At 37.8% G+C, this 7,401-nt stretch overlaps 1 long non-coding RNA gene across 1 annotated transcript in view; it reads left to right on the forward strand.

Annotated features, from left to right (window-relative positions):
• The window catches only part of LOC142409713 (uncharacterized), a 46,579-nt gene extending 39,622 nt beyond the window's left edge, over window positions 1–6,957 (forward strand). Inside the window, exon 4 of the long non-coding RNA XR_012775747.1 lies at window positions 6,847–6,957. This is a non-coding gene — a long non-coding RNA (uncharacterized LOC142409713). The remainder of the gene's footprint in view (window positions 1–6,846) is intronic.
• The last annotated feature ends 444 nt before the right edge of the window (window positions 6,958–7,401 follow it).

Consider the following 7,401-nt stretch of genomic DNA (forward strand, 5'->3'; position numbering starts at 1 on the left):
AGAATCACTGACATAATTTCTGAGGAATGTGCTTTTTTCGATTAGATCCAGTAAAGCACTCAAATACCTAATGATTAGGTGTGTCAGCCCTATGGCTCCCCAGATAGAAGCCAGAACCTCACGCAGAGTTCCCTATAGAGTGGACAAGTATCCAACTCAAGTATCTCTAAATGGGATCTACAAAGGGCATTTCCTACAGCTATGGCAGGAAATGTTGAGAGGAATAGGGCTACTTCTAAAATCTCACATTCCTCTGAGGTTTAGGTAGATTTCTCAGTTTTCTAAGGAAATATTTCCATTCACACAGCATCACAGCTCTGAACAACTGCTTGAATGTAGGTATCTAGCATCAAAAGTATATAGGTAGCTACCTATGTAAAGCAGTATCTGAAAGAATAAGTTCCTATTCTCCCACACCAAAGAGAGATCAAACTGGGTTGTTCTCTTTTAAAATATGGTCAGTAGTGGCAGTAGTGACTTTGCACTGGAATTTCCCTTGTCTTTAAAGAGATGATCAATTTTAGTACCTACTTTATTTAAACCTGATCAGGATTAAGAATATCAAGGAAATCACAAAAGTCAGAACCAAATTATTGCAGAGAGATACTGAGAAGTGGTTCCTTGATTTGGGTTAATGCCATAGCTGAATTCTACTGAAGCCCTTCAGGAATCCCCTTTTCACATATTCTTGTAGTTTTGTTCTTTAAGTATGTGATGGGTGATTCATAAAGTTTCTTGTTTTACACACACACACGTATATATAATATTATAAGTATATATATACACATACAAGTGTCTTTGGATGACTGCATGCTACTGTGGAGGTTTCAGCCTTCATTTGCATGTCAAAATGAAAATAGATACAAAGGAGCCTGATATCACAACTATATTTTTTTCCTTATTTTTAAAAGCATGCTTAAGAGAACCTAATGTGATGGGCATTTACAACCAAATCAGAAATTATATTTCTGCTACTATTCCTCTCCTTTAAAAGAATGTCTCCATAAAAGCTAACACCATTAATAGTTGCATGGGAATCCAAATAGCAGAGCAACTGTGCAGAAATACAGAGGAATATTTAAAACAAGCAATCCTTGAGTGCCAGTGTGGTACTTTCTATAATCTACCTGCATAGCTGAGGCCTGTATTTCCCTTAAGAGGATGTTGAGGATTTCTGCAAGTTTAAAATAAATTGTAACTAAAAACAACCAAAACCAAACCAAACCCCAACAACGAAAACCAAAAAAAACCCAACAACAACAAAAAAAAAAATCCCAGTTTTGTTACACAGTAACAAACTGTGTAACTGTGTTTCCTTTTAATTATGTTCTCGAGCTTCTCATCTGCTGTGCAGTTTCTTGACTGTAGCAGAGAGAGTTCATTGCCAAATACTTGGCATTGTTATTTATGTCTTTTCTTCACTCGTCATGTAGCCACATGCAAAGGAAAGGAATGACTGGACTAAGGTGGATGTTGAGAAAAATGTGTTTCCTCATTTGGAAACGAGTTTGTTTATAAACTCCACAGATGGCTTCTGATTCCATTTCTAAAGCTTTTGAAAATAATTAAACAAATGTGTTTGACGGTGAATTAAAAAATAAATTTAAGAAGTGCATTTCTGTTTATCCAGAATGACTGTGAGTACGTGGTGATTATGTGCAAATGATTACTGATTGAGACAACGTGGTCTTAATTGCTGGGTGGAAATGAGTTCTCTGTCCCTATCATGGCTTATGTGTCCTTTCTCAAGCTTGGATCTGAATTGAGATTATGGCTTAAAGCAGGTTTCTGAATTCTTTCCAGGCTCACCTTTTCTCTGCTGTTTGCACCTCTTTCCACCTCATAGCAATCATCAGAGATGCAAATTCTGATGTGTCTTTGATTTAACAGAGAAGGCACGCTGAAGTTTATTAGAAATTCTTGAGACTTTGGAGTTTCCTTTCCCCTCTAAAATCTGTTGGGTTTTAGAGTATACACAGGGAGAAAAGTCAACATAGTATTTGGCCTGGTGAGACATATTGCTTTACTGGAAATAGTCCTACATTTGTAAGTGTTCAGCCTTAGGGATAGGTTTTGATTCCTAACCAAAGCTAAACTTTACAACTGAAATGGGGAAATCAAGCTCCTTGATTTTAATACTTCAAGTGTGGAACAGACCAAATTTCTAAGACCTTATTTCGTATCTTATTCTCCTTTTGTTGTACTAAGTTTAAGGTCATTGAGAGATACATCTGAGTGCTGTTTGGGTTGTACGTTGATCATAATTCTTCCGAAGACGGGCTGAACATCTGAATTCAGACTGCTTTCCACACAGACTTGCAGACTGGCTGATAGATAGTACTCAGATCTCAAAATTCTGAAAGGGTTCAAACTGTCAAAAATTGTGTTTGTCTTGGGAAAAGGTATTTTTACACTGATAGGGATCTCTACTCAGATCAAGAAACTACTTTTCTACCTCTAAGAGGACAACTCCATCTTAGAGTTTTTACATTCAGGACAAGTGGCCAAAAACTAAATACACAGAGGATCAAACTGTGGCTTATGATCCTTGCATAGCTTCATTCTGGAACTACTTAGCAATGGGGAAGGCTCAGCTGGGACCAAAGCTTCTGGTGAATTTGAGTCTCTGCCTGTAGGAAAGAATGGCTGAGGCCAGTGTTGCTGGGTCGCCCTCAGCAACTCAGCTGAGATGTGTGTCCATCTCAACTCACCTCTGCCCCAGAAAGGAAGAGGAGCCATCATCATATGAACCTCTCCTGGAACTGCCCTCTTTTCCCCCAGCTTTCTATAACTTGTCTCATGGCTCTCAGATTTATGAAGATATTTTAGTGTTGCTTGTATGGTCAGTGTTGCATGGCTAAAATCATGCACATAAATGAGCATTGTAAAGAGTCATCTGAAGGACAATATAGAAGTACATTTTGCTTGAGATCTCTGTCTCTCTAGAATTGATATTTTCAGTGACAAAGAACATATCTCCTGACAAATCTTATACTTGTTCCTTACTCTACTACCATATTTATAGGAAGAGGGCAATATATATTTCATGTTTCATGATTCATTGACCACATTAAAATAATGCCAACCAGAAAAGAATGTGTTTAGCCCAGTCCTGGTACCCATGTTTCAAATCCTGTGTCCCTTTTTTCTATGATGTCTTTCCCTCTGTATCACTCTACTCATAAGAATTTATGAAACAAGTAAGAGCTGCACAGTTATTATTTCCAATATTCCTTAGCACCACCTACCATTCTAAAAAGTGAACATTATTTGCAAAGTAATAGCTCAGTGTGGAAAGCACTGATGAATGTGTAATAGCATGGCAGTGAGATTGTACTTGACCTAGAAGATCACTATATGTCTCTTTAGGAGAACTCTTTTTTTGTATAGATTTGTTTCTTTACAATGCCTGTGACTTGAATTCTCAATTCAGTCAGGCATCAAAACATATGTTTTCTCTCATTTATGTTGAAAGCAATTACTGAATCAGTGAGGCAGTAGAAATAATTCTGAGATCTTGGTCCTGTGAGGCTCTAACTGCATTGCACAGCCCAGAACATGGTGACATCTTTCCATGATGAAGGCACTGAGTGGAGGAAAGTGTAGATAAGTTGGTGTTTCTTTTGGAGCACAAAGTAAGGGACCATTAAGAATGAATCTCATGAATTCATACTCAGACTATTCCTCATTTTTAACCTAGTAATTGGCTATCTACTGGTAATCTCTCATCTGTCAGGGATGATAAAATGGATTCTTGAGGAATGTAAAATCCAGGATGTCTGTGAGATGGTCAATAACATGAATAAAGATGAGACAGGTTAAAATACAAAAGTTCTTTCCCATAAAGTAATTAAGCTGTGTTCCAAGAAATAGAGGAAGCTACTAGCTGAGTTTCAGTCTGAAAGCTGTGTGACTGAAAGCACCCCTTGTCTGCAGTAAAGTCTCTGAGGAGTGGCAAATCCCACCATGATGTGATTAATTCCTAGTGCTGGTTTCAGTGACTGTTCAGATGTTTCAAGTATAGCACTTGAGATGTGGGATCCTCTTAAGTGAATCACAGACTCATAGTTAAAAAGGTCTAGTCATCTCATCCATCATTCAGCAAGGATGAGCGTGTTCTCAGAAGCTATTCCACTATGTAGCTGGTATCATAGCAGGACCTTCCTACTGTTCAGCTTAATTTTTTTCCTGTCTGAATTTTATCACTTACTCCAGTTGAGTCTCAAGAGGAATTTTTCCTAGTCTTGCTTGGCCAGATTTCCTGCTTGGCTAAGAACTTCTTATCTATTACTGAATAGACTATTGCTTCAGCCTAAATCCATACCAGCAAAATCTGAAATCCTGCAGAGCCTCGCAAAAGAAAAAAAGAAGGGAGGTGGGGAAAGGACAGACTGCCCCAGACTTCAGTGGGAGATATTCCCCTTTCTCATCTGAAAAGCCACAAGCAGTGTTACTGGTGACTTATCCTGCAATGTGCTGGGTCCTTTAGGTAAGCTCACCTCAAGGGACTAGGGACATGACTTCAGTGTACATGTACAGTGTACAGAAGAGGGCAAAGACATGTAATGCCAAGCTATGTGGAAGCATGAATTCCTGAAAGCTGTAGATCACTACCAGAATGCAGCTGGTCCTAGCTAGTTAGGCTTATATGCAAGGCTAATTAGCTCATATGCAATGCCATATAACTGTGGCTACAATGTTTTCAGCTCTGAAGGGGACTCAGCTGACAGCAGGCTAGAGCTTTCTTTGCTATGCAGATGTGCAAATACATGCTAAACTGCCTGTTCCCTGCGGAAATAAGAGGACTTTGATTCTCCCACAAGAATATCAAACAAAGCCATCCAGCCATAGGTTCAGTTTATCTCTCTGGCCTAATATTTCCCTAACTGCCTAAGCAAAATGGAGCAACTTCAATACGAATGCTTGAGAGACACCCAGCTCAAGGGGACCGAACTGTCACTAGCTAGCGCAACTCTTGGGAGAGCAGCTGTGGTTGAAATGGTCATAGCAAATAAAGGACTTAAATCTGTGTCTTCCACATCCCAGGCAAAAACCCAGTACAATCAAATACTCTGGTCTTACTCACTCACAGGTGTGTGTTTACTCTTACAGTCTTGGCTGCATTCTAATTCAGATAATCACAATCTGAGTAATTAAGATTGTAACCTATATTTGCAGTTAGAGAAAAATATTTCTATTGTCTGAAATTCTCATACTTAACAATATTGTGCAAAGGATCTGCTATGCCCTCTACATGATGCACCCATATTTTGGAAGGAAATGAGAAACCTCTTGAGAGGTGCAATCTGAACCTCCTCAGACATTCGGTAAGAGTTTCTGGCTGCATGTGACTAGCAGCGTATGGTGTATTTTTACCTTTTTATTTCTCAGTTTTCTATGAGTGCTTCAATTAGTTCCCCAATGGGCTAAGCTAGAAAAAGTGCAAAGTATCCTGGAATTGCTAGGTTCAGCAAAGACTGGGCCATGTGAACTGGGTTTCAGATACCTGTCTGTAGAGAAATGTGTGATTAAGCAGAGAGGAAAAACAAGCTAGGCTGGGACTGAAGAACTGAATTTGAATACGGGAGGGAGAAGTTAAAAAGGAATCCTTAAATAGTTGAGATAAGCTTTTGTATCCTTGTATCTTTATTTGAACTAGACTGTTGAACATTCATAGCCTGTCTATCTCACATCTATGCCCCTTGAGATATGCCTCATATCATTAATCACTTAGGAGTAATACATTTGTAAGAGCTGATGCTGCTGTAAATCTATCCTTCCTGGATAATACCAAATAGTGACTAATACCAAACAGTGACTAATGGCTAATACCAAACTGACTTTCCTCCTGTATAAGGGAAAGAAGCTTTGCAGGAGTGCACTCAACACATTCCATTTTGTCCCAAGACTCTCAAAAAACTGTTTAGTATGATACTCTTTTTTGTAGTATTGGCTAGCAGTTCCTGCTTGATAGTGGCATGCAGAGGTTATTAGAGTACCAGATCTATCAGACTAAAAGGACATTTTTTTCTTCCTTCTATTATCTCGGCCTCTCCTACCCATTCCCCTAGGGAAACTTTTCATTAAATTCTTGTAACAATTAAAGAAGGGTTGGTTATAGAAAGCAAACTGGTTGGAGTATGAATCCCAGCTAAATCTTTATGTGTATAAACATCTTTATCTTAATGTTTCTTGCAAAAGATAGGAAAAGGAGCTTTTTACTGATGGGACTTCCAGGTACAATGGACAGCAGATAAACTGCAGACTCTCTTGCTAGTTCCCATATCCATTTGTATAACACTGAATTTGCTCTCATATCATATCTTTGAAATCTCAGATGACTCAGACATACATCATTTCTTGTAAATTCACTGCAAGTTGGCTGAAACTTTAACATCTGAAGGAGTCTTAATAGCTTTCCAGATCTGACTTGTTCAAAATGCTGTTCAGACAAGACCTGCTTAATCCTTCCAACACTTCAATAAAATGTTTAGCATATATAAGTAATGCTTTAGAGGTGAACAAATAACTCATAATACTTTATTTATTGCCAGTTGTACATTTCTGCGAATTAGAAGTTTGTGAACACATTGCAAATATTTTAGACATGCATTATTCAGAAGAATCTGGTAAATTTCTGAACAAATGTTTTCTGTACCAATGAATCACAAATGATTGAAAAAGTAGTATGCAGGAACCAAAAAGTGATATGGGGTTGGTTAGCAATGATGATCATGTGATACTGTGTCATTTGATGATTAGTGTATTTATATAAATCACCAGCATAGTGCAAATTTTGTAATTTACAATTGCATAAAACATTGAATTTTTTTTTTTTCTGTATAGAATTTCTATCCAGCTAATATCTCTTGCTGGTAGATCCTGTCACCTCAAACATCCCTCAAAAGGCAACCCAAAAGGAGTGCAACTGAATGCAAGCACATTTTCAAAATCATATTCAAGGTAATATTTTTTTCTTAACTTCAGTAAGTTATTGTCACTCAATATTACTAAAGAAAAGACAAAGCAAATAAACCACAAGTAATATCAGCTTTTGATCAGTAAGAAACATACATTCTCAAACACAGCTGTGTTATTCTAGGTATGTAATAAACTTCAATACATAATTGAACTCTTACCAACTATGTAACAATATCCCAAATGAGTGTTTATTTTTCGTTTCTAAAATACTGGCCTTCATTGTTACTTAAGCCAAGTTGTTAAGTAGGCAATGGATGTGTGGTCTAGTATGACAATTCCCAGTTCTAAGATAAACTCACTGTGTTGTAACAGCATTCAGCTCCTCCCTTATCTCTACCAGAAATTCAGGAACATGGAAATGTGCAAAAACAGAGTTTCTGTCTCACTGATCTTATGAAATCCGTTTTCTGTGCCTCTGTC

The sequence above is a fragment of the Mycteria americana genome, chromosome 5 (genome assembly GCF_035582795.1).
Source record: "Mycteria americana isolate JAX WOST 10 ecotype Jacksonville Zoo and Gardens chromosome 5, USCA_MyAme_1.0, whole genome shotgun sequence".
Classification (NCBI taxonomy): Eukaryota; Metazoa; Chordata; class Aves; order Ciconiiformes; family Ciconiidae; genus Mycteria; species Mycteria americana.